This window comes from Pteropus vampyrus, unplaced genomic scaffold, assembly GCF_000151845.1.
Source record: "Pteropus vampyrus isolate Shadow unplaced genomic scaffold, Pvam_2.0 Scaffold3, whole genome shotgun sequence".
Lineage (NCBI taxonomy): Eukaryota > Metazoa > Chordata > Mammalia > Chiroptera > Pteropodidae > Pteropus > Pteropus vampyrus.
In genome coordinates, this window is record NW_011888784.1 from 22,693,620 (window position 1) to 22,719,672 (window position 26,053).

Genomic DNA, 26,053 nt, shown 5'->3' on the forward strand with positions numbered 1-26,053 from the left:
GGTATGCAAGGTGACCGATGACCAAATATCAGTGACCTTCAAAAGCTACTTTGAGGGCTGACCACAGAACCCACATGTTGCTCCAACTTAATGCCAACATTGTCACTGACAGAAACCTCTGAAGAGGAAATGTGCATGTCATCATGTGACAGACACTCTAGCAGGTCCTCTATCAACACTCCTCTTTTTTTTTTCTTTTTGACTTAGTGGAAAATTTCTTGATTTGAAGAGACAGGTTTATTTTGGAGACAGTGAAACACAAATGAATGCACAAACAAAAGGCATATCTGGCAGCATAAGAAGCAGTTTGCAGTTTAAAACATAATGATACAAACCAGATTTAGCTCCCATTCCCTGAACCAGCCAAAAAAGCAGCCACTGCATGTGACTGGCAAGCCTCATGCAGCATGCCGATCCATCATGCCCATCCATCTCTGCGGTGCCTTGGCTGTCTCTGTACATTACGAGTGCAGATCTTTGTAGGAATAGTTCCTGTGCTTTAATAATTTTTTTCTTTTTTTTTTAGAAAAATAAAACAAGATCTGGATCTATACTGAGTCTTATCAGAGAACTTACCAAGAGGAAAGAGCTATGTTGTAAGTTTTGAAGAGCAAAGGTGCATCTCGACAAGGGGGAAAAATTAAACTATTGTCTAGTCACTGATAGATTAAAATTGTCCACTCTGGGCAAAGATCTCTGGAGTGAAATTTTATGGTTATGTCTTTTAAAAGCTACGTAAATCAGCTAGCATAAAGCTGACAGGACCTTGCAGGCTTCTGCAAGAACACGCTGTCCCTTTCATTTGTTTAAGAGAATGCTGTCCCTGCTCAAAGGCCTGCAGTGAGCCGTGCCAGTTCATTTTGGCTTGGGCCATGAGAGCTTGATGCAGTCTGGTGGGTGGTGGGGGTGGCGTGGCGCAGACAACATTTGAATGAAAAAGGATTCTGCTCATTAGAGACAAAGGAGCCACAGAGCCATGGACATTGGACCTGGAGGATTTACTATTTTCTGCCCTTTCCAACATAGTAAAAGAACTGCTGGCTTGACTGATAACTTAAACTTTTTCTGAATGCTGAACTCTTGTTTTTGGAGCTACATTTTCAGGGCCTGACAAAGTAAAGTTAAATCAATCAAAGTAGTTAAATAGACCACTTTGATCCATCTATGATTAACTGTCCTGTAGAATGTAGAGGTGGGTATCTGGTCCTGAGGAGGAAGAAGATGGTTGGAAATCATAGTTGCAGTGGGAACAGTGAGCTTGGTAGACTATAAGGATGTCAGAGCAGAAGGGACTTAAGAGGTAACCAGACTGGATGCCCTCATTTATACAGATGAAGCAATGGAAGGAGAGACCCTGTGTGACTTGCAGAGGGTCGCACAAGGAAATGTTATTGGATTAGAGTATACCCAGCAAGTAGAACTTCTGATTCCTGTGAGTGTGGCATACTTACTGCAAAAGTAGCTCCAATTCTTTCCCTATCTTTATCCCTCTCTATAACCAGAGAAATGCCCAGCCAGGCCTGATCAAGATCAGCAGATGGATCTGGCCAACTGTGGATTTGTGAGTAATAATAATGGATACTACTCTAAACCTCTCAGTTTTGGGGTGGTTTGTTTGTAGCATTCTTGTGGCAATATGTAACTGTTTGGCAATGTGATAAGAAGTACTTCACTGCAAGTAGAAAGAAAAAGCAGATAAACCCCCAATGTGTTAAATCCTGAAGTTTCTATTATCTGGGAACAGTGGCCAATATAGAGGATGACAATATATCCTGGAAATGGAATCATGGAAAAATCTCCTCAGAACCATTGTGGCATTGTGCTCTCTAAATGTCAGATGATCTCGAAGCATTTATATCATCACACTCTGGAGCTGAAATGATGCTGGAACTCTTCCAATTCTGATTTTACAGATAAGGAAAAAGAGGCTGGATGGTGTTAAGGCAGAATCAGCCACATAGTCTGCAGGACCCAGCACAAAATGAAAATATGGAGTCTCTGCTTAAAAAATTAAGAATTTCAAGACTATGATAGCAGAGTAAGAAGCCCAGTGCTGGGCCCTTCTAAGTATGGGGCTCTTCTGTGACTGCATAGTTTGTATATATCCTGAAGCCAGCCTAGAGTTAAGCAACTGGTCTTAAGGACACCCTTTCAGAAGTCCATCTGGTTAACTTATACCAAAAAAATGTAACTCCATATATTCATTAACAGCTAATTCAAAATGTACAAAGTTTAAGTTCTTTAAGCAAGAACTTAAAGCCTCTAGTTCCTACTTGAATGATTCTTTTTCTTCAGACGTGCTAATAGAAAAATCTGAACCAGAAACAATGTGGCTGGTTTGGTGTCTGACTCAGAAGAAGGAATTTATAATTATTGATAGGATACACTGAAACATGGAAATTTAGATTCAAGCAAGTAAACTCTGAAATTAAAATTTGTACATCAAATATTGTTGTGTCCAAATATATCTTTATGATATTTTCTTTGTTGAAGTTGATTGCTATTCACTACAATAAATTACTTGAATTGTATGTATCTTTTTTTAGCTCTTTCTTGTCTTTGTTTTCTTCTCTCTCTCTCTCTTTCTCTCTCTCTTAGGTAAGTAGAAAATTCCCAGATGTTAAATAAAAATAATTTAATTTTTTAAATTTCTCCTAAATTTTGCCTTACTTATGGCATTAATAACTTTTTAGCAACTCTGAACTCTTTCCTTCAGAACTCAGGAAAAACAATAGCTTAGTATGTGTATTACCCCATCTTAAACAAACTTTGTCACCATTTTAAACAGTCTTCTCTTTTTTTGACTTACCAAAGACACTACAGTTAAATATTATTGAAATCCTTGTTTCATTAAAACATCAATCTCCATTATTTTTTGATATTAAAAAAATTAAAAAAGAAAATGGAACTCCGGGCTTCCTTAAGGTTGTCTAAGTTTTTCTCATTGGCTTATGTGGAAATTTTAAAAGGGCCGCTTAGGTAACAAAGATAAGTCTGTGGATTTAAAAAAATGTTTCTTTTAGAAAAGACAAGGTTCTCTGACCTTCTTTTTTAAATACAATGAAAGGGACAAGGTGAGGTTTTAGATGATAAAGTTAAAGGCATCACTAACGGCAAAGCCAGAGATAAGAAACAACTGTGAGAATTAACCTGAAAGCTCGTGGGAACAGAGCTCAGTTTTACAACAAAGATCAAGCTAACTTGAACACTAATGCTTGATGCCAGGCAGGGTTCTTGCTGTGTAGAGGATGGTTGCTTTCTGCATTAACACAAGTTTGTCTTGCTTTAAGAGTTACAGTTGATCCTTGAACATGCGGGTTAGGAGAGTAGACCCAGCGCACAGTCGAAATCTATGTATAACTTTTGACTTCCCAAACACTGTTGACTGGAATCCTTACTGATAACATAAACGTTGATTACCACATATTTTGTTATATGTGTTATATACTGTATTCTTACAATAAAACAAGCTAGAGGAAATAAAATATTAAGAAAATCATAATAAAAAATATCAACGTATTTACTGAAAATATCCGCATATAGGTAGACCCACACAGTTTAAACTTGCATTGTTCAAGGGTCAACTATACTTAATAACTCATCAAAGACATATGTCACCCCTGTTATCTGCATCATTCCTTTGTCAAGGCTCCCATCCACCTGCTTTGTCTATGCAGCTACAAATGAAGGCCAGGTTCTCAGGGCATTTTTCTCCTCATCACTTCTTTTCCTTCAAAAAATCATCATTCTGGGTTTATATTTGGCCAAGGATCTCTAAACCAGAATTAATAAAATGTCTAATCTAATTTGGAACAGTGAGCCTAGATTCTGCTTTGGCTTGTCTGGGTTCTTATTGAATCAGAATAAGTTTTCATAGTCCCTAATGAAAATGTCCACTTTCTCCACCAACTTTGTAAAGGATTCCATTATCAAAGAGGTTTTCAAACCAGTTTCCAGAGGATGTCCCACAGTGGTCTGGATTGGTCAAAGACCTATGTGTCATAATAGTCATGACTTTGCTCTGGTTATTATCTTTCAAGCATGGTTTTTCTTCTGCTATCTGCTGCTTCTACCCAATCTATTTCTCACCTCTTTCTCACTTTTCTCCCCTCTGTTTCACTCCAAATGCCAAAGCTGTGATCTTTCTCTATGTTTCCCAAGGTCACATTGGCACAGAAATCTTTCTTTAGGCTTCCCTTGAGGACAAAATCAAACTAAAACTTTCTGCCCTTAAGCTAAAAGCTGTATAAGCCTCTAGCTAGTTGGCTTCTGTTTGTTTTTTATTTTTTCTTCCTTTTACTTACTCTTATCCTACTTTCTCTCCCAAACTCCAATTACCCTAGATTCCTTTCTCTGTCTCTCTCCTGCTCTCTTTCATTTCACCCTGAAAGACAAAATGCTGATAAGTTCCCTTTCTTTGACTCATTAAAAAATTGCCATAAAATTTATAGCTGGCTTAGGACAGTCATCACTGATCTTGATTTAGTTACTGCCAAGAGGTGTTTTATGATAGGAGGCTGTACAGATCTTGTTTGGAAAATAGTCTGGGTACTTGAAGTTCTCTGTGTTGAATAAGGTGGTTTGAATTGTTTGACTTGTATATTTTATATGGGAAAAAAAATCCCCAAACCTTAATATGTAATAACATCAAATCATTTTGCTGTTGTACAGAAAATGTCAACACAGAAAACTTTCCAATACTCTCTTAAGCATTAGTTTCAGAAAGCCACTAGTATGGCTGGCAATTGAAAACAAATTGTGTCGGTGATGTTAAAATTGTATGTTGGTGGAAATTGTTTGAATGTCTAAATATGATGATGTTAATTGATTATACAAAAGTGATTTAGATGCTGATGTAATAATCACCAGTCTTGAATCTGCTATTTGAAGGACATTCAGGGAAGGAATGATTTACATGTTTTAAACATTTGAATTGTGTTGATTGTTTAATTGTGTATTTGAAATATATGAAAGTGATCTCCCTATAACTTCCCTTATCATACTGGTCACAACATGAATTTAAGATGTTCAATAGTACTCAAAGCTCTCTAACAAATGTTTTGTCCCAAGCAAAACTGTATTTAGCTGGAACAGATCTATAAAGAAGAGTTCTGATATATGTTTCCAAGGAGAAATCTCGACTGTATCTCATGGAAGTTAAGCTAAAACCATGGTGCCAGCAATGACTTGAGCACTTCACTGTCATAGAAGAAATTTGATTTCTGAGGAACAGTTGTATTATCCTGCCTTCTCTACTCACTTTACCCAACCTGGTTAAGGCTAGGTTTGGGATCTTGGGTAGTGGCAATAAAGATTGAGTGTCTACAACTGTGCTATTGACTATTGTATATTCCTTTGATGAGGCCAATGCTGTTTTGTGGAGAGTTGCTGGTGGAAAAGAGCTTGGTGGTAAAGGTTGAAGAATAAAGGCTCAGGTGTAGTTCACCCAATACGCACAGAAGCTGGGAGGAAGAGTAATCATGTCACAGCACTGAATAGTGCCACTTGATAATTCAGGACATCTGGCTCCAAGAACTAAGTACATTCTGGGGCCCACATGATCTAATCTCCACATAATACTCCATTATAAAGCACAGTACAGAAAACAAAGAAATTATAACTGAAAGCTAATCATTACTTTGATTTCTTAAATATCATGAAAGTAGATCTAATTTATAATCCACAGAAAAGTACCTTTGAAAATTCATTTTACTTCTTTCTCAGTTTCTTAGACTCCAAAACTCCTCCACAGACCCCCCAAAATACTTTTCTCATGTAACATGTGGCCTTTCATCCCTTACCCCACCCCTTTAGCTCTTCATTTTACAGGTCTACTCAGCTTCTCTGTTTTTTGTTTTGTTTTGTTTTGTTTTTCCCCTGCCTCTGGTTTTGTTTAATGTGTTTCTGCTTATTTTTACAGAAAGGTTATAAACCAGTTTGGCAAAATTCTCTTAGAGTGTAAGGCAAGGGGAAGGGAAAAATCTGAGCAGATAAGAACAAAGTTCTCTTATTAGCTGGGGTGGGAGCAGGAGTCTCAAATTACTACTAAGATTATAGCTAAGATATCTTGTCCTGGTCATAATCTACAATAACAGCCAAACTTTATTAGTAGTTAATATAGTCCACTCATTTTGTTAAGTGTTTTTACATTATATCATAACTCTAATATTATTTTATGAATTGGTAATAGCACAAAACAAAGAAACTGTAGTTTAAAGAGGTTGAGCGATTGGCTAAAGGTCACACCAATGGTTAACAGCAGGATTAGGGTTTCTTGGCTTCGGTCTCCTTCCAAAGCCCATGTTCTAACCATTACGATTTTAGGTATGAGCATCCTCCAACAGCTGAGATTATACTGAGAATAAAGCAATCATGCAAACACAAGGACACTAGCTTGTATATGGGAAATGCAATTTAACTTCTCCCTTTAGAATTTTTTTCTTTTTTACACAATTTTTCAGCTGAATGTACCATTTTGGATCTAGGTCTGCATTAACATGCTAGTTACCAAATGTTGAACACTTGTCTACAAATTAATATTGGAACTTATCAACTATAAATGCTTGTGGTTTGGGGAGGCAATTCAAAATTTAAATTTGTTAATTAAAAAAAAAAAACTATTTATTGTTTTCCTCCTTAAAGATCAGAAGGCCCAAGGTTATAATCTTGAGTGTGTTCCCTCTGAGTTCACTCATCTCCACTATGCCTTACCTGTAAGGTTGAAGGAAGGATTTAGGATGGGAATTAGGAACTTATCAGAGCATGACAGTGATGAGTGGTTCACAGAGCACATGTAATGAACTCCGAATGCAGTTGTTGGCTCCACTATCGAATATGGAACCTTAAAAACTGTCTTTGTATTAAATTTATACTTTTTGTACAAATTTCCCTTTTATTATATATGTTTCTTTGCTAGCTTTGTATCCTGATTGCAAATGAAATGTTATACGTCTGATGAGATTCACTCATCATTATTCTTTGGAAGACAGGTCTTAAGTCACTATTTCCCATTTTCCTTTTTTGGCAGAGGCTTTCAACTTGGAGTACATGTCTTAAGTCAGTCACTTCCATTTTCAGTGTCTGGAATCTGTGTTAACTCACTATTTTTGTAGTGAGTCTTGTGTCAACTCCCTTGGCCGCTGGTCAGTTCTCTTTCTATTGAAATTAGAGTTTGAGTTGGTTATTCAAAAGAAATGAAAAAACAGAGGGATAGGGGAAGCTCAAAGTAGGACTCTGACCTTATGTTTGGAGACCTGCACATTTTGAATTAAAATCAACACCGAAGTTACAAAAAGAATCATTCTAAGCCATCTGTTCCCAATTTATGACCCTATTACAGAAAGGGTTTATGAAATTATAAGAAATATACACATCCTTATGTAGACTGTATACACATATATTATTTTTTCACATGTAAATAGGTGCTATTATAATTAATAAGATACAAAGTTTTCTAATAATTTTAATTTACTATTTTTTGGTATTACATATTTTCTTAGTCAATATACTAATATAGGTAACAGATCTGACTACTATGATGAGATTTTTATAAACTCATGTTAGAAAGAAGTTCTCATTTTGAAAACAGTTGGGAATTACTAATCTAAGTAATGGTAGTTTCCATGTGGTCAGCAAAATGTGATGAAACATGAAAGAGGTCAGAAATATGAAGGCACTTCCACAAGATAAAAAGCAGGAGGCCCCTACCCAAGGCTATCAATTCCTGTCAGGAAATTGGCTGACACATCCTTTCTTTACCTTGGAGCTATAGAAGCCTGCTGCTTGATTTAGCATGGGTGTTAAAGGACACCATGTCAGCAAACTCACAGGAAGAACTTGTCATTGCTACTGGTATTCTGTCTAAGCTCAAAATGGCATGGTACTCAGATGTCCTAGTGTATCATAATGCCTTTGACATTCTCCTGAGGGAAAAAATTATAGATTATAAATCAATGTGCAAACGGGAGAATAAAGGGCTATCTGGTTGTAAAATTTCTGCTTTTAGTTGGTGATCAAAAGGATCATCCAAAGGGCATGGCAGTTAACTTGTTTTGTTGGTTTTTACCTGCCCCAATTTCATCTCTGCTTGCTGCTTCTGGTAACAAAATCTCAGTTTTCTTTTAAAGAACCATCCATACCTATGGCTGGGCACATAGCCAAGACCTGATCTCAAAACTGCTGCTAGAATTATTGAGAAGGAGGAGGTTTTAAAACTTGTTATAAGTCAGTTTACTGTTGTCACCGGTGAGAGCTTGCCTAAGAGTAAAGCAATACAGGGCCAGCAAATGGGAAAAGAGTCCAAAACCCATTATTCGAACACCTGACCCAGGTATTCCTGATTTTGAGATTAGGGTTACATGAACCAATCAAGTTTCCTTTGTTACTTACATGTTCGAGTTAGGATAGTGTCATTGGCACTATAAAAACAACCTTATTAATACAGGGTTGTCCTTCAACCTCTGATGGAATTTTCCATTCTCTTTTCATTGTTTCTTTCCACACTCCAAATTCCAGGAAAATTCTATTCTGCTATGTCAGGACTGCCACAGCCTCACTCCATTTATTGACCCTCTCAGTGTGGACTAGAAAGACTCTTCCTTTAGCACACTGGCTGATTTTTGGAGACAAGGCATTTCTGCCACACTAAGAAGGTCCAAAAAAAAAAAAAAAAAAGGTGGGGAGAAGCAGAGGCCCTGTAGTTCTCCTGGTGAACTTGACTCTAAGATGGAAAAGTTACCCCAAGCTAGAATGTTCTAAAATGCAAACTCAAGATTCCTTTCCAACTGCAATAAAGAATGAGTGAGGCACTGCAAGATACACAAGTTGACAATTTTTGATGGAGCAACGTAGTAGTTCGGCTGAGAACTCTCTAATAGGGAAGACTGTAATAAGCATTGCTTTATGGAGATGGGGTATTTTGATGCTGACCATTTGATTTTGCATCCATTCCTTTTTTACAGAAAAAGGAATGGATGCATTCCTTTTGTCATTCTTGTTTCCCCTGCTGCGTTCCTTTCTATTGTAACTCTTTTCTTTGTCTGAAATTGGACCCACAGAAATGAGCCCGTAAAAATGGAACATGAGAATCCCTAAATTGCTCTCATTTTGATTTTTTTCTTGACTAATATTCCAGTTTATGAAACATACAGAAAGTATTTTAACTCACTGGCTCTTCAACCTAATCATGCTACTATCTAAACCATTGCATGGAAATTCTGAATATGCATCATAGCATATAAAACAGACATTTCTAAATCTGTTTGTGGTGGTACATTATGTAGGAAATTACTTGAGTCTCTCTAGTAATTGAGAAACCTTCAACATAAGTCATTCCAATATCCTAGGGGAAAAAAGCAAATAGGGAGATTTGTATATAAGGAAAAATGAGGAACAGTAATATTGCAACCCATTGATAAAGATTAAACTGGCCTAATTTGACATGGCTTATTTTTGTGTCTCCTTGTGCTGCTTAATACACAGCCAAATAAGATAATTGTTCTTCAATAACCTCTTTGCACAGGAATAAAAGAAAGTCTGAGATTAAAATTTTTATAAAGTTTAAATGCTTTTTTTCCCCTCCATGAAGCTTTCTATACTACTTCTGAACTAATTCAAATCTTTTTTTATTTGGTAGATTAGATTGCAGTGTCTTTTTATTTTTACCCTACATACTAGGTTATAATATACTACAGAGCCCCTAACATATAATTGAGGACTTACTGCTTTAATTGTTATTGTTTGTCAGATACCTGGTTTCCCCACTGGATTATAAGCTCTTTAAGGGCAGGAACTGTGTCTTTACCTCACCATTGAATCCTCTCTCCATAGTATAATACCTGGAACATAATAAGCACTTGATAAATATTTGTTAAATAAGTGGATACATAAATGAATGTTGCTAAAGTCACTGTCACTGAATATAAGAATGGATCAATAAGTAGTTATCAAACTACATGTGACCAGCTGAATCTAAAAACAGTGACAGCAACAATAACATTATTCTTGCCCTTAAGGAAAAACAATGTGGCATATTACTTAGAAAAGGAAGAGAATGATCCATTATTGAGAACCTATTATTTAGAGAGAGTACAATGCAGTGTCTGTGAATTTTTTTCATAACCTACAAAAAGAAATAAACTCTATAGGAAGACCCAGGACACATGCACACACAACTAAAACAAACTTTTCACAGAATATTTACCTTTGCTCTGTCAGGCATACTGATATTTCTATTCTAATCTATTTTATGTCTTTTCTTCTATTTCATTAAAAATGCTGGTCATGACTCACTAAATTGATCTCATATTTCTCTCATGGGTCTGAAGACCTCCCTGAGGAATGTGGGTTCTGGATTCAGAATGCTCACTGGCTCTGCCACTTACTGATGGTGTGACATTGGTCCAATCATCCAACACTGTAAGCCTCATTTCCCTATCTACAAAAAGCAGATGGTGTTAATGACTACATTATAGGAAGGTTGTGAGGATGAAATGAAATAATGAATGGAAAGCACTTAACCATAGCGTCTGGCATAGAGAAAATCCTCAATAAACATTAGACACTAGTGTAAGTACCAGACACTATACACATGTTTCTTGGGCATTTCCTTTTATCTTCTGAAAAGTCCTATGATATAAAAGTCCCATTTTATAATAAGGGAAGTTAGGTTTAGAAAAGCTAAATGAACCATCCAATGGTCAATAAGTGGCAGAGCTGGTGTACTCAAACCAGGCCTGTCAGACTCTGAGGTCTATGGTTTTTCGAGAAAATAGCAGTGAACGCTCAAAGAATACTTCATAGAAATGGTGGGACTTGAGGCGGTCTTTGAAAGATGAGTTACTGGTATAGAACAACGTACCCAAATGTGATTACATGTGGTTGAAAGAAGGTAGGGCTTTGGAATCAGACATATCTAGGTTCTAACCTTGATTCCACCACTATCAGCTTAGCAATTGTGTGCAATTTTACTTAGCCTCCCTGAACCTCAGTTTCCTCAGCTTTATGCTACTGATAATACCAAACTTATAGAGTTTTTGTGAATAATGAGGTAAACATAATACCATTTTAATTGTCTGACAATTAGGTGCTCAACAAATTAAGGGTATTTTTATTAGGATTTGCTTATAGGGTATGTGAGTCAGAACTTAATATTTTACCCAGGATTTAATTAAATTTTATAATTTGCAAGCTTTAATAAATGCAATTTGCAGCCATAGAGAGAGCATGGGTAAAAATATACTGTATGAGTGAGTCTGTTAAGTTTTATTATTAGTCATCTTATGTAGTTCCAAATAGAATGACTATGAGTGACACTGAGATTGTAGCTATTAATTATACCTCTGGTAGTAGATTTTGTCCAACATAATCTCTTACAAGTTATTAGCAGTATTGTTTGGCTACCTGGGGTTAATGTAAAGTATATTTGCCTCACCTAGGTGCCATCAGAACTTTCCAGTGGCCTTTTGACAAGTATCAAACAACAATAGAGCCAACTTGGCAGCATTGTTCATTTCCATCTCAGCTTAATTACCAATATGGAATAATTTAATAAAATATATCCCCTCAAATACTGTAATAATGAATAGTAATTAGAAAATGAAAACTAGACTTCTCAAAATTTTTATATATCTCATTTGATCCTCAAACTTTATAAGGTAAGTCATCCCTCCAATTTAATAGATGAAAAGAACTGAGATTTTCAAAAGGATTAATTTCTTGCCCATATTTACGTAATTAATAAATAGCAGAGATGGATCTTAGCATTCATGCACTTAACTTTTACCCAATGTAAAATGCCAATGGTCATGATAACATTAAGAATCTTTTTGTACTTTTCAATGAAATGCTCATGACCAAATATATTTTTGAATAGCTAAAGAAGAAGCTGTGAATCCGTGAGATGAAAACCCTTGGGGAGGTGGTTGGAAGATTATTTCTAAAGGTTTTTGAATCCTCATGAACACTAAGCTTAAACTAGTCACCAAATGTCTTAGTCAGTTTGGGATGCTATAATAATGTACCATAGACTGAGTGATTTATAAACAGAAATTAATTTCTCACTGTTCTAGAGGCTGGATGTCCAAGATTAGAGTGCAAGTATGGTCCCGACCCTGGTGAAGGCCCTCTTCTGCATTTCAGCATGCCAACTTCTTGTGATATCCTCATATGGTGAAAGCAGAGGCAGTTTTCTAGGGTCTCTTTTATAAGGGCACTAATCTCATTCATGAGGACTCCATCCTCATGGCCTAATTACCTTCCAAAAGCCCACTTTATAATACCATTACATTGAAGGTTAGGAATTTCGACATATGAATTTTAGGGGACACAAACACTCAGTTCATAACACCAAGTAAGTAATACCTCAAATATGTGTGAATAGTTCTTCTATTACTCAAATATTTCAGTAGTTGTAATTATTAAGACAAATAATTATATGAAATATTACTGAATTAGTAATAACTTTCTGTCAATATGTATTTTCTTAATCAAAGGATACCGAAAGTATAACTAATAGTGCTTGGACTTTGTGAAACTTTAGATATTGAAATGAGACCCTGTGAACTTCCTGGGGTTATAGAAATGTTCTATATCATTATTTGGGTGTTGGCTATATGGGTGTATACATTTATCAAAATGCATTAAATTATATGCTTAGGATCTATACATTTCCCTATTAAAAATTTTACTTCAATTAAAAAAATGGAAAGTTGATAATCCAAATGTACAGTCAGTCTCCTCTCAAGTCCTAGTTAGCATTCTCCTCATAGGCAGTATTTAGGGTGACAGTGAGGTGCCCTTTACTTTGCTGCCCTCTGGGAGCTAAATTACTAAAAATCACCATCAAGAGGTGAAATTTGCCACCTGTGAGTGCAAAGCAAGAAATTTCCTGTGTCTAGAAAGTGTGAAAAAAGCTGTAATGTCAACCAAGGTGATCAGGACATAGATTTGTGAAGGCAGAAAAATAACATTATTTTGCAATCTAGGAAATGGAATCTAACTGAATGTTTGAAGAAAGGCAAGTGTCAATACAAGAGATTAGGTTCTGTGAACAGAAGACGGGTAGTCAATCTGAAGCATAAAAAGGAAGTCTGAGGATTACCAAATGCTGCCCAGAGAAGAAATGTCCTGAATCTAGTAGATTCAAATTCAGATGTTCTCTTGGGCAGCAATGTGGATCACAAGACTTCAACTGGTCCATATAGAATAGGTCCTAAAATTAGCCATCTTTCTTTGTTCTGGTTCCCAATCTTGAGATCTTTTGTTTGCTGATTTGGATTTTCAAATAACCTAATCTGGGAAGTCAGTGCCCTAGGTAGAAGGTAAAAATATTTTAGATATTTTCAAAAGTCTATTAAATTAGTGTTCTGTATTATAAATCAGTATCTTTTAAATTTGGTTAATACAAGTCAATTCTTTTGTGTCTGATCATATCTAAAAATCTTAATTTTAAGTTTATAGATCTGCAAGACTGTGATGACTCCTTGAATTAGTGAATAACTTTTGGTTTTAAATAACAGAAACACAACTCAAACTTGCCTAAGCAAAACCAGGAACTTACTGGCTCATTTAACTTAGAAGTTCAAGATTCAGGGGCCTGAATAATTTGGTTAGGAATATTGCATTTTCCACTTCTGGGCTTAACCCTCTCTTAACTCCATTTTTATTCAGATTTTCTTTTTGTCTTGACAAAATGATTGTCAACAGATCTAAATTAGTCCTAAATTTTAAGGCATTCCAGTGAAGAAATAATCCTTTTACAATAGGTCCTCCCAAATCCTGGACCAATAACTTATTGTCTTGACTTGTGTCAAATGGCTAAGCTTAAACTAATCACCAGGGCTAGTAAAATAGAATGTGCAGATTGGCCTGAGATTTGGATCCTAGACTTCCACTGAAGCTGGACATCAGCTCCCAATTCATAAGGATAAAGAATGGAGAACGGAGAGTTCTCAAATAGAAAGTAGAGGTACAAATGTCAGCTGAAGGAAGAATGAAAGCTAGGCAGGTTAAACACAATACATATCCACCATACCCCTCAAAGTCACACTTTGGTCTGGGAAGCTTTGTCTGGCCTTTCAGCCAATAATCCCTGACTCACCTTGTTCTCTTTCTCCTTTATCTCCTGCCCTTCTTCCAACCAACATAGGAGACTAAGCAAGTATCAGTCATCATGGTTTCTGAATGTCTTCTTAAAAACCAATCTATTCTAAATTTAATTTAGGAAGTAAATCAAATATAACGTGAAGCTCGTATCTTAAAAGCATGACCTAATAGTCATCCTTAAATAAACATGGATCTGCTGAGAGCAAAAAGATATCCTGAAACTGAAATGATATGTCGAGACCCAAATGATCTCTGCTTTAGATGTTCTAGTCTCTTCCTCTAGTACACTGAGACCGAATATGGTTGGGATGTGGGTTTTTTTGGTCATGATAACAAATAAGCAAACAAATAAAGAAAGATTGCTTTGTAAGAATCCATTCATTTTTTTCATTCTGCAACTATTTATTAAGCACCTACTGTGTGCCCAGAACTGGTCCTAAAATAACAGTATTAAAATTCTGTTTATGTGATTGTTAACCAGAGATAATTAGAGATAGGAATAATTTTTAAAGTCGTTTTGTCAATGTCTAAAATGATCTATTCATAGTTAAAATAGTCAGGAAGGGAGCAGGCTGAAATAACTCAATCGATATTTATTAAATACCTGCTATGTGGGCTATAAGTAAGGGCAGAGAAATATGCTATAATTATGGAAATACAGGTTATTTGGCATATAAGGTGCCTATATTCGTTCTTATTGCTGCTTTGAGAAATTACCACAGAATTCGTGGCTAAAAACACAACAAACTTATTTTCTTATAGTTTTGGAGGTCAAAAGTTTGACATGGGTCTCACTGGGCTAAAATCAAGGTATCAGCAGGGCTGCACTCCTTTCTGAAGCCTCTTGAAAATTTATTTATTTTTTTTTGCCTTTTCCAGCTTCTCGAAACTTCATTTCTTCATCTGTGAAATGGGTATAAAATGTCGAAGCTGTTATGAAATTTCTATGGGCTTTAGCATATAATAGTTATAGCTAATACTCACTGAGTGCCAAGCGTGTTGAAGTGATTTATATTTACTATTTAATTTGGTGAGTAGTATTATTATGCTCAGTTTATAGATAAGGAAACTGAGGCACTGAGGTATTAAGTGTTTTGCTCTAAATCACACAGCTAATAATTGGTAGAGCTACGATTTAAACCATACCTTAGGAGTCAGTGTTCTTAACCACAATACTATATACTACTTGTAGTAAGTTAATTGCTAATTTTGGTATCTGGCACATAATTGATGCCTCAAAAATTGCAGGGCGGAATAATCAGCAGTAAGTCCAGGAACAGGTGATGTGCGGTTAATTGGGAAACAAGTTAATCATTGCTATTAGCAAGATTGGAAACAAAAGCACTGATATGTGGTGAAAATCTAGTTCTTAGGAGGGTTTAACTGCAATAAAAGTGAGCCTCCATCTTGGAAATCTGCTACACTGTATAAGCAGAGAGACTATAGCACACAGGACCAAAATAGGGGCCCAGGTCCTGGAATCATGTCACAAGGTACAAATGAAAAGGGCAAAAACCAAGCAACTCAACTGTAGCTCGTGCTTAGAAATGAGCTAGCAGGAAGCACAGCATGATTACACATCTCCTGCACAGCTCTGACCAGCATGGAGTCAGTTAGGAGGATACTGAGCTACAGCTGGGCATCAGGGGGCCAAGCTAAGCGGACAGGGAGAAGGGATATGGGAGCAAACATCAGGCAAGACATCCCAGCCATGTTTACTGATGACAGTAAATTGCTGACTTAGCAATACTGTGCGTGTTTGTGTGTGTGTGTGTAAACTTTTGTGGTATTAATCAGTCTTCTAGTGTGCATGGAGCTCTTTTTAGAGCACATCCTTCATAAGCCTCCTTTGGATTCCTAAAATATTTCACATTTCTATAGCCGCCTTATCAAGATGATTTTCCAGGTAATAGGCTCATTTCTTGCAAGCAAGCAAATAACCAACAACAACAATAAAAGAATAAATTTAAAAACTCTCAACCATCATAATAAAAATAATAATTTTAAAAAGGAGACATGATTTTTCAATCAAATAGTGTAGGATTTTCCTAACCTTTCACTATATGAGAAAATTAATGCAGTGCCACATAGAGTGACTAACCAAGAGACAGTTAGAAAAAGATTGTGAGGAAATCAGTCAGATAACTATAAAGGGCTTCCTCCTCCCCCATTTTCCTTTCTTCTTTCTTTTTTTAAAATCCAGAATTTCAAAAGAAAATCTTGGCCTGCACTTTGGAAAGGAGCACTGGATCCTAATTCTTCAAGCTGGTTCTTCTCTTTTTCTTTGAAAGAGAATGTGGGACTGAGCTAATACCATCAGTGGGGGGTGAAGGATAGCTCCATTTCCATTCAAGTTTGTGTTTGTTTCAAACTTACAGCACAACTAAATGTGCTTCTTGGGTATCTTACCAAAACTGAAGCACTTTGATTCTTATGTAATTTTCCCATGAATTAGTTATTAAGGAATTAAAAAAAATCCAAATTCTGGTCTGTGATCTATTTTGACAAGTATCTTAACTTTTCTAGGCCTGCTATTTCCTCTGCAAAGGAAACAGTTTTGACGAGATTCTAATTTTCAAAACTTCTGGTATGATACTTTGGCAACATGGTAAAGTTTTTACATTCATAGGCTAAATATAGAGAACATGCCCACATATAGCAAATAATAAAGCAAGAATTATGCCAGTTTGAATCCTATGATCCATGAATTAAAAAAGAATTCCTGCAGAAAAGACTGGAAGACTCCAAAAATAATAACAATGCTAATGAAGTTATTAGCATTGTTACTAAAGTTACTAAAATAAGATTGGGATGGATTTACAATATTCTTTCCTTCCTTTTTCATGCCATGTCCTTTTTGAAACATGTCAAATTAGGCATAATTTTCCATCTCCATGTGGCAATGTACTAGTCTGGCTCAGATGGTTGGGCCAATAGTAATAATAATAGCAGACATTTCTTAATATATGGCAGGTATTCTCCCAAGCAATGATCTTACTTAATCTTTAATATATCCTCCCCCTCAACATACACACCATTTTATGGATGGGGAAACTAAGGCCCAGAACTAACGGCATCAGGCTAATGAGTGGCAGCCTTGAGAATGGAGCCTGGTTTGTTTGGCTCTAAGCCTATTTTCCTTCCAATGTGCCATAAAGTTTCAACATTGCAAATGTGTCCTGCACTGAAAGGAAAGTGAGAGTGTCATTTGGGAATTGAATAGGAAGATGAGGCTATAGACAGAATGAAAGCCCTTGCACAAATATATAACATATTAAAGAGTTATAATTTCACAAAAGCACCCAAAGCATAAGTCCTTTTGCAAGAAAACTCACAGATCCCTAGTAAGCATCTAAGGAGGTCTTGAGCACCACAAAACGGTTTTGGAAATCCCACTCTATATGATCAATCCTTCATTAAGGACCCTTCAGTGTTAAACCTGCATCTGTCCTTTGCTTATGTTTAATTATCAATACAGGATAGTCCTTATTTTTAGAAGGGCAGATAAGTTAGTTAACCTTATTAGTTTTCATTCTGGGGCCCTCGCCTTCTGTTAGAGGTCTGACATGTGATGATGATCACAATGTAAACCCATGTGAAATTTGGGGCAGGTGAAGCAAGAACAGGAGAGATGAGAACTAAATTTAGCTCTTGGCCCAGGAGTAAAAGAGGGTTGGACTAAGCAATTGGCCCCCTCCAACCCAGTCTCACTCTGGAAAGGGGAATTTTCTTGTGAGGGACTGGCTAGGCCTATCCACAGAAGGGGGCTGGATCCATGGCTGAAAATGAGACTGACTGTCTGCCTGAGATTCTGCTAGGGGCTGTGCCTGATGGAGTAACCAAATCAAGTAGAAACTAAGACTAAATGCTGGCAAGTCCCTGAAGAGGAAATTCGCTCTTTCTGGGGTCTGGGCCCTGAAGGTTTTACATGATACATGAGGACTTTTTTTTGAAAGATTAAGTCCTAAGAATTGCTTCTTGATTTTATCTTCCTAATTGGCTTCCTAAGTCCCTGCATCAGCATGGGGTAAGCCTGACAGAGGTTCAGATGTTCTGAGGTATTTCTGGCACATGGAAATGCAGACTGTTGGGCATTATCAAGAAAAAATATATATGCATATATCAATACCTATATATATAATTTCTCTCACTCTTTTTTTCCTCTCTCTGTGCACACACTTGCTCATGTACACACACACACACACACTGTCTTCCCCTAACACTCATATATACCAAAAGCAACAAGGAAAGAAGAAGAGGCCTAAAGGAAACATGATGTCAAGGTTTTCAGGCTAATTTTGCCACTAATTATGTGCAGCCTTGGGTGAGTCTCTCTGAAGAGTAACTTCCTCTTAGTATAGTATGTTGTGTGATCAGAGACATTGGGTGTTGGAAAATTGTAAACCCAAAATTCGACAACATTTTTCTATTGAGGACCCACTATCAACAACCTGGGAAGTAGAGGGATTGGAACCTTGACCTGGGATGGCTTTGGTTTTTCTTTGGTCTTGTGATAGGTCTGTCATTTCTGCTTGTGAAATAACCTAAGTCCAAGAAGCATTTTTAAACTTGGAAAGTGCAATTCAATAGGTGATATCACTACACAGAGATGATCACTGTTAACATTTTTGTCTTTTCCTAATCTTTTATCAAAGCGTGTGTGTGTATGTGAATGACTGTCCTCTCCAAATAGCTGGAACCTGTTTGCAGCCTGTGGCTTCCCCCACACTCATCTTGTAGCATTCCATACACAATGAGAAATTGCCATTTTACTGATAATTTCCAGCAGATGAAAGAAGAGGGTAGAAACTGCTTCAGAGAGTGCATAGCATTTTGCATTAAAAATTTCTGTTCTCTATTTAGCTCCTAGCTAAATCCTTTCTCCCACTGGATGTATTTCCCGACGTAGGCAGTTCTGCTTCTCTTCTCAGCCTACAAATACCACAATTTAGGGGGGTAAAAAAAGCTGCTATCTTGCTGAACAGCTACCATGTAAAATCCAGGTGAAGGAAAATTATTTTTCTAAAAGTATTATGTACATAAATTTATAGACATATTTTTCTGAAAACTGTACTTATATGTTTTTATCTCCTTTTTTCACTGATATATTCTGTTCATTTACTATGTCATTAAATATGCTTCAAGAAAACATGATTATCAATGACCTCCATATAAGAATATAAGCTTTCGACATAAGAAAAGCAGTGTGGATGTAACAGGGACTCTGGGAAATGTAAGATGATCCTTATTGTAGGAGACCACATGGACCTTTAGCACCGACAATGCCATGTGAGGAAACTGAGCTTTCCCTGGAAGAGCAAGGAGATTGGGAACCTAATATTGGGAACCTAAGCCCTTTTGTGTGCTTTATGTTCATTATCCCATACAGTGCTGCAAAAAACTTTATGAACTATTATCATCTCATTTTTCATCCAAAGAAACTGAGGCCCAGGGAGATCAAGAGATAGCTAATACAGAGTAGGCCTTGGATTCAGAACCAGAATTGCCTGAGTCTAGACCCTAGTTCTTTCTATTTCACTACACTGCTCCTCCAAAAGGTAAATGGAGTCTTAAAATCAAGTAAGAGAAAATTCCTCATAAAGCAACGTAAAGATAATTTCTAAAAAATTTTTAGAGTGAGAATAGGACAGTTACTCAGAATCAGAGAGACAAATACAATGTCAATATGCTTCATATTTAGTTCTCTGAAGCCTAAAACAGGAGTTTTGTGGCATTGTATGGAAGCCCCTCTCTCCTTGGGTGGTCAGGGAGCAAAGGGACTGGATAAGCATAGAGTAGCTGTTGAGATGATGTGTAGCTCAGGTTGGAAGAAATGGAGCCAGCTCTGCTTTCTATAAGCCAAGAACTGGAAAGGACTAAGAATCTTTGTAAATCCTGCATCACTTCTAAAGAGTAGACGTGCCGGTTTAGAGAATAACCCAGCAATGTAGGGTTGAGGACATGAAGGGAGGTCTTTTAATGTATTTCAGCCAAATGTCTTTGGTAATATTTAATAATTTGTCGATAAGGTTCTGTACTATATAAAATCATAATTTAAGACATTAAAATTTATTTGTTTAGTTTGCATTTTTCTCCTTTGTCTCTGTTGACCTACCATGTCTAGCTGGGTTTGACACTCTAACACAAGGAAGGAATAAGACAAGCATTGAAGTAAGTGAGCTACCAAGAAGTCCAGCAACCCAAGCCATCTACCAGAAACCACCAGGAGAATCAGATCCCCATCTCCACTCCAGGGTTTCTGCCATCTAATGATGGTGGCAAGTGGGACAATTACAACATCACTATACTTAATCTCTTCCTGAGCGGATAGAGAAACAAAAGGCAGGCGTGATGCCCAGAAGGTCTCAAGTATGTCATTCAGGGCATCTTATTTTATTCATGGCCCAAAACGTTCTTTTTCAACTCTAAGTAATAGGGCCCAAATTCCCTCCAAACCTACCAGCTCCGCAAGTCCTCTATAAATTCCTTCTCCTTTAACAAGCCTGTATACCTAGCATAGGCTAGGGGAGACATTCTTCTTACTAATGAGCTAATTTTTGCCTAATTCTACCACCTTAATATATTTCATTCTACCAAAAACGTATCATAAAATATTTCTAAGTATCAACAACCACATGAATTATGCATTTTATAGAACTTAATAGAATGTATATTTCTCATTCACATTGTTTATAGTAACCATCTCTCTCTACCAGGATAAAATAAATAGCACCACTACAATCTGTATTCATCTTTACCAAACTAAGGGGGAAGGTCGCCATAAGTCAGAGAGATCAAAGCAGCACTAGTGGGCTGCAGTCCCAGGTTTGGGATCAGGATTAAACCAGTCTCATTGGGACAATACCTGAAGTAGACTTCTAGTAGTGAGGTAGGTAGGAGGGGCAGCTGTGTCAGAAACTTCCTCCCTACTTGTGAACATCCTTAGCAACTGATAGCTGCCTTGTCCTACCAACTCCATTCCAATCACCCCTTTACTTTTCCCGTAAAAGCTCCTGCTGGCTGTAATGATAGCCTCAGCAGCTGGCAGGGTCAAGAGATGTGCACAGTTATAGTCCTTCTTCACCCCTTGCTGAGTCCTTACATAACTTCACAGTCTCTTGGGCTGAGCAGAACATTCTGTCAAAAGCAGGAGGTACCAGAGAAAAGGAGTCAAAGAAGGGTTACAGGACAGACTTCTTGGTTCCCTCAGTCCTTGCCACTGATTTCTGTCATCTAGTAATAATCTGAACACCCCTTTCCCAGCCTACCCTCTTCCAGAGGCACTCACATCTCTATAGCCCAGACAGCAATTACAATGAGCTGCAGACATTTAGGTCAAGGGAGGACTGACAAGATTAGCCTCATGTCATATGGACAGGGTATGAGAGAGATAGCAGGGGGCTTCCTTTACTACAAAGCAGCATTTTATTTCTATTAAAAGATCACTTACTCAAATTTTACACCTGGCTATATACCTCAAAGAACTGCAAACAGGGATCCATACAAATATGGATGTTAATGTTTGTTATATGTTAATGTTCACTGCAGCATTATTCATAACAGCCAAAAGGTAGAAGCAGTCCAAGTGTCCATAAACAGGTGAACAGATAAACAAAATGTGATATATATATACAATAGAATATCATTCAGTCATAAAAAGAAACGAAGTTCTAATACATGCTATAATATGGATGAACCTTAAAAACATTATTCTACATGAAATAAGCCAGATACAAAAGAACACATATTGCATCGTTCCACTTATATAAAATATCTAGAAAATAGGTTAGAGGTTACCAGGTACTGCAAAGAGAGAGAGGAATGGGGAGCTATTATTTAATTGTTACAGAGTTTTTGTTTGGAATGATGAAAAAATTTGGAAATCGATAAAAGTGATGTTTCCAAAACACTGTGAATAGTAATTCATGCCAGTTAACTGTGCACTTAAAAATGGTTAAAATGACAATTTTGGGGCACTATATATATAGTATCACAATAAAAAAGATCAGTTACTCAGTGAGCATTTGCTTTTTTTCCTTGTTATTTACAAAGTCTCTTTAGATTCTGCCAAGTTGCTGAAAATTTTTTGATGTCATCAAATTTGCACATATTTTCTTTTCTCTTTCTGCATTTCCCCATTGTTTGCTCCTCTGAGCAACTATTAGTAAAAATAATTACTTAACATTTATGAAGTGCCAGCCACTCTTCTGTTCTACATGAATTAATGAATTTAATTCATGTGTAAAATACAATTATTATCATCGTTATGTTACAGAAGGAAAAGCAAATATCCTTCCCAGTGTCACCCAACAAATGAAGGCAGAGCCAGAATTCAGTCCCGGACATTTAGACTCTAAAGCTCATATACTTAACCATTACTCTGTGGTATCCTTGGAACCCTACAATAGACACTTTTAAGAAACTTGTGAAAAATCAGACTCATGGTCTACTCCATACTGGTTGAATCAGAAGCTTTGGAGGTAGGATCCAGGAATTTATGTTTTTAAAAAGATTCTCACATGTTCCAGTTTAAAAACTTACTAAAAAGCTATAGTAATCAGTGCCAGTGTTGTATAGGCATAAGGATAGACATAGATTAATGGAATAGAAGTGAAAATGCTCTATGGGATGAACCGACAATGGAGTTGGTTATATGAGATTGTGGGAAGAAAAATTCTTAGGAAAAGATAGTAAGTTATCTAATTGAGAGATGATGAAGACTGAATTACAGCAATAGGAGAGAGGAACCACTTGAAAATTACTCTATGGCATCTAGCTTGGGTGACTGGTAATAGAATAATGCCATTTTTAAATAGAAAACATGGGAGAAAGAGCAGATTTTTTGAGATGAGAAAAGGACAATGAGTGATTTCAGATTTTTTTTTAACTTAAGGAGTCTATGAGTTTACCCAGAGTGGCTTGGCGATACCAGTCAAGAGGTATGGGCTAGATATTGAGATTTGAGATTCAGGTGCTTGTAGGTATTACTTGAAACCGAGCAGGTGAGATTTTTCTAAAGGTCAGCGAGAGAGAGATGGGTTGAGCACAGAGCATTAGGGGATACTTATATTTAAGAGGCAGGCAGAAAAGGAGATACAACTAATAGAGGTTGAAAAATAGATGGAGATACAGAAAAAGAACTAAAAGAGACTGCAAGGCAAACATTTTAAGGAGACTGTGGACCCAACAAACTCATCAATGAAATACTTATGATACTTTTAGTTGCAAGTAACAGAAACTCACTTGAACTAAGTTAAGTGGGAGAGGAGAATTTAGTAATAGGACTCAGGAGTGTTTCATTAAATCTAAAGGCAGACTGGCTGGGCCTCACGGCGGGCTGGAATCAGGAACTGGATAGCTGTCAGGAACCAGGAGAGATACTGCTCAGTTCTCCACACAACTGCTTCATTCATCTCTCTGTAGACTGTCTCTTTGCTCTGGCACACCTCACAATGCCTGATTTACATACTGAGTAGCTCTCTGAATTCCAGTTCCAAGTCATTAGAGAATCTGATTGGCCTCAATTGGGTCAGGTGTCTACCCATGATCCAATCAACCACTGCCATGGTAAGAATGTGTTAGACAAAGGGAGTCCTCAGAGAAGAACCACTCTGAATTGTGCAGAAACCCCCAAAGAAAACTACTACAAGATTAATCAAAATGACAGCACAAAAATTTGGTTGCCCTTTCATAGAGGCATCAATTACAAGAAAAGTTGTGAGAACTGTAACTTCTTTTCTCTCTTCTCTGTTCCTATTTCTTCTGTTAGCCTAGAGGGAAAATTGCATTAATATCTGTGTTGATTTCTCCATAAAAGAGACAAGAATGAATTACTTGTGAAAAGCTTTGACATCCTCAGGTCAAAGGATCTAAACAAATACAAAGGATTTTTGATTATTTTCTAGGGAGAGCTAGAGCTTCCGGTTGTTTTTGCCTTTGCCTGGATTTCACTGATTTCCCAAATTGTACTAGCTGCATTCTGGCTTTCATTAATCAAACTGCCACCTGTGATAGACTGTTGGTCCCTTGTCTTATTTTGATTAATTCCATTCTCACATTGAACTTTCCAGCATAGTTTGCAGTGGATGATTTGTTAGGAGCAAAGGGGGGATGGGAGATGACTAGAGATTTGGAGTAGTGAAGTCATCTCCTGAACATGACTGAGTCTATCTGTTAACAGAAATATTTCCCCCCCTCCTTCCTTCCAGCTCTAAGAATAGCAGTACCAGCTGTACTTGCCTGAGCCATATCTAAATTAATAAAATAAAGTGGGATTATTGACATTTTCTTGCTTCAACTAGCAAATGTGCATCTTTGAATTTTTGTCAACTAAAATGTTCTTATAATGAAACATTCACAGAAATGGGCTTGACATAAAAATGATAATGCGCACTTCACTCATACTAATTATGCATTTGTAGTCCTCTTAATTATGTTGTCCTTTTATCTACTTCGCGTTTGAGAGAGAAATCAGTATTAAACTGAGGAAAGTAATATAGTTTAGCTGTCAGGAAAAGGGGTTTTGGTCAGACTTGTGCCTAGTCTCAGTTCTATTACCTAAATCATGGGTGAACTGAAGAATATTATTTAACCTTTCTGAATTTCCATTTTTCATACCTACACAATTGTGCCTTTTTAGTGTATCTATAAAGTAGGATTACTGGGAGATCTAATTGGACAATGTGTGAATGTGCACCTTATCCTAATAATGGAGTCTTCTGCATAGCCATAATCAGCCATAAAATACTCAGCAAGAATTCATATATACCATTGCATTCACTTATTCTTAGTTGAAGTCAGAAACTTAAAAAGGAACATTCGAAATTAATGTAAAATTATGGAGGAAAGACATCTGCAATGAGAGGAGCAATACGATTAATTTGTGTTATAAATTATAATTATTTAATTGTAAAGAATGTGTCTCATACTTGTTTCATACTTTCCAAAGTTTTTAGCATAACTCTAGGTCCATATTGGTAAGTTCTCAGTAAAAATCTATTAGTGTGTTGATATGGGGTGCCTCTCACAATTTGGGATAATAATAATGTAGCAGTAAAGCCACTAGACTAGGAGACTTGGGTCAAGACCTAGTCTTAGCCATGTGACCTCAGAATTCCTCTAAATTCTTTCTAGGTCAAAATTTCTATATATTTACATTAGCTCCAAGGACCTAGAAGAGCATTCTTCGTGAAGGACAAGAAGAACTTAGAAATAGCACATAGGAGGGCCTGGATATGAAATTCAGTGTCATGAGCACTAACGCTATGTGAGAATCAGAGAAATAAAAACAGCATGAACAACAATTTGAGTGCCTATCAAGTTTCAGGCACTGTGCTAAGTACTTTACATACATTATTTTGTTTAATCCTTACAGTAACTCTGTGAATTAGTTATTACTATCCCCAATTACAGCTAAGGAAATGGAGATTTAGACACTCAAAATTTTTCATTATTGAGTAGGCTAGCATTTCAGTGACCACTAGCCTCATAAACTAACCTGAGAAACTGGTCTGCCCTTCTTAGTAACAAAAAGAACTGGAATTCATCATTGGGATTATATCCATAGCCTTGGTTTGTTTATCAAGGTTCTTGACCCTTATTGAATTTTATAAGTCCCTTTGGGAATTTGATGAATGTTATGTGGATGGCAGCAGAAGTCATAGACCCTGTGAAGTACATTTATCGTTTTGAACATCTCTCAGATAGAGTCAAATTCTGCCCACAATCTTCAATGGCAGTCCCAGAGAATCTAAGAACATCGCCATAATAGTCCAGAAGGTGTTTCAAAGGTCTACCAATGTGATAAAAATCCTTGCCACAATTATCTTTTCAGAATATCATATTTTCTCATTTCTTAAGTCTTCATCCATTCACATATCTATTTCACTGAGGCTACAGTGCTTGCCTTGGAACAATAAAAGTTGACTCATTTATCCCAGATTTCTGCACT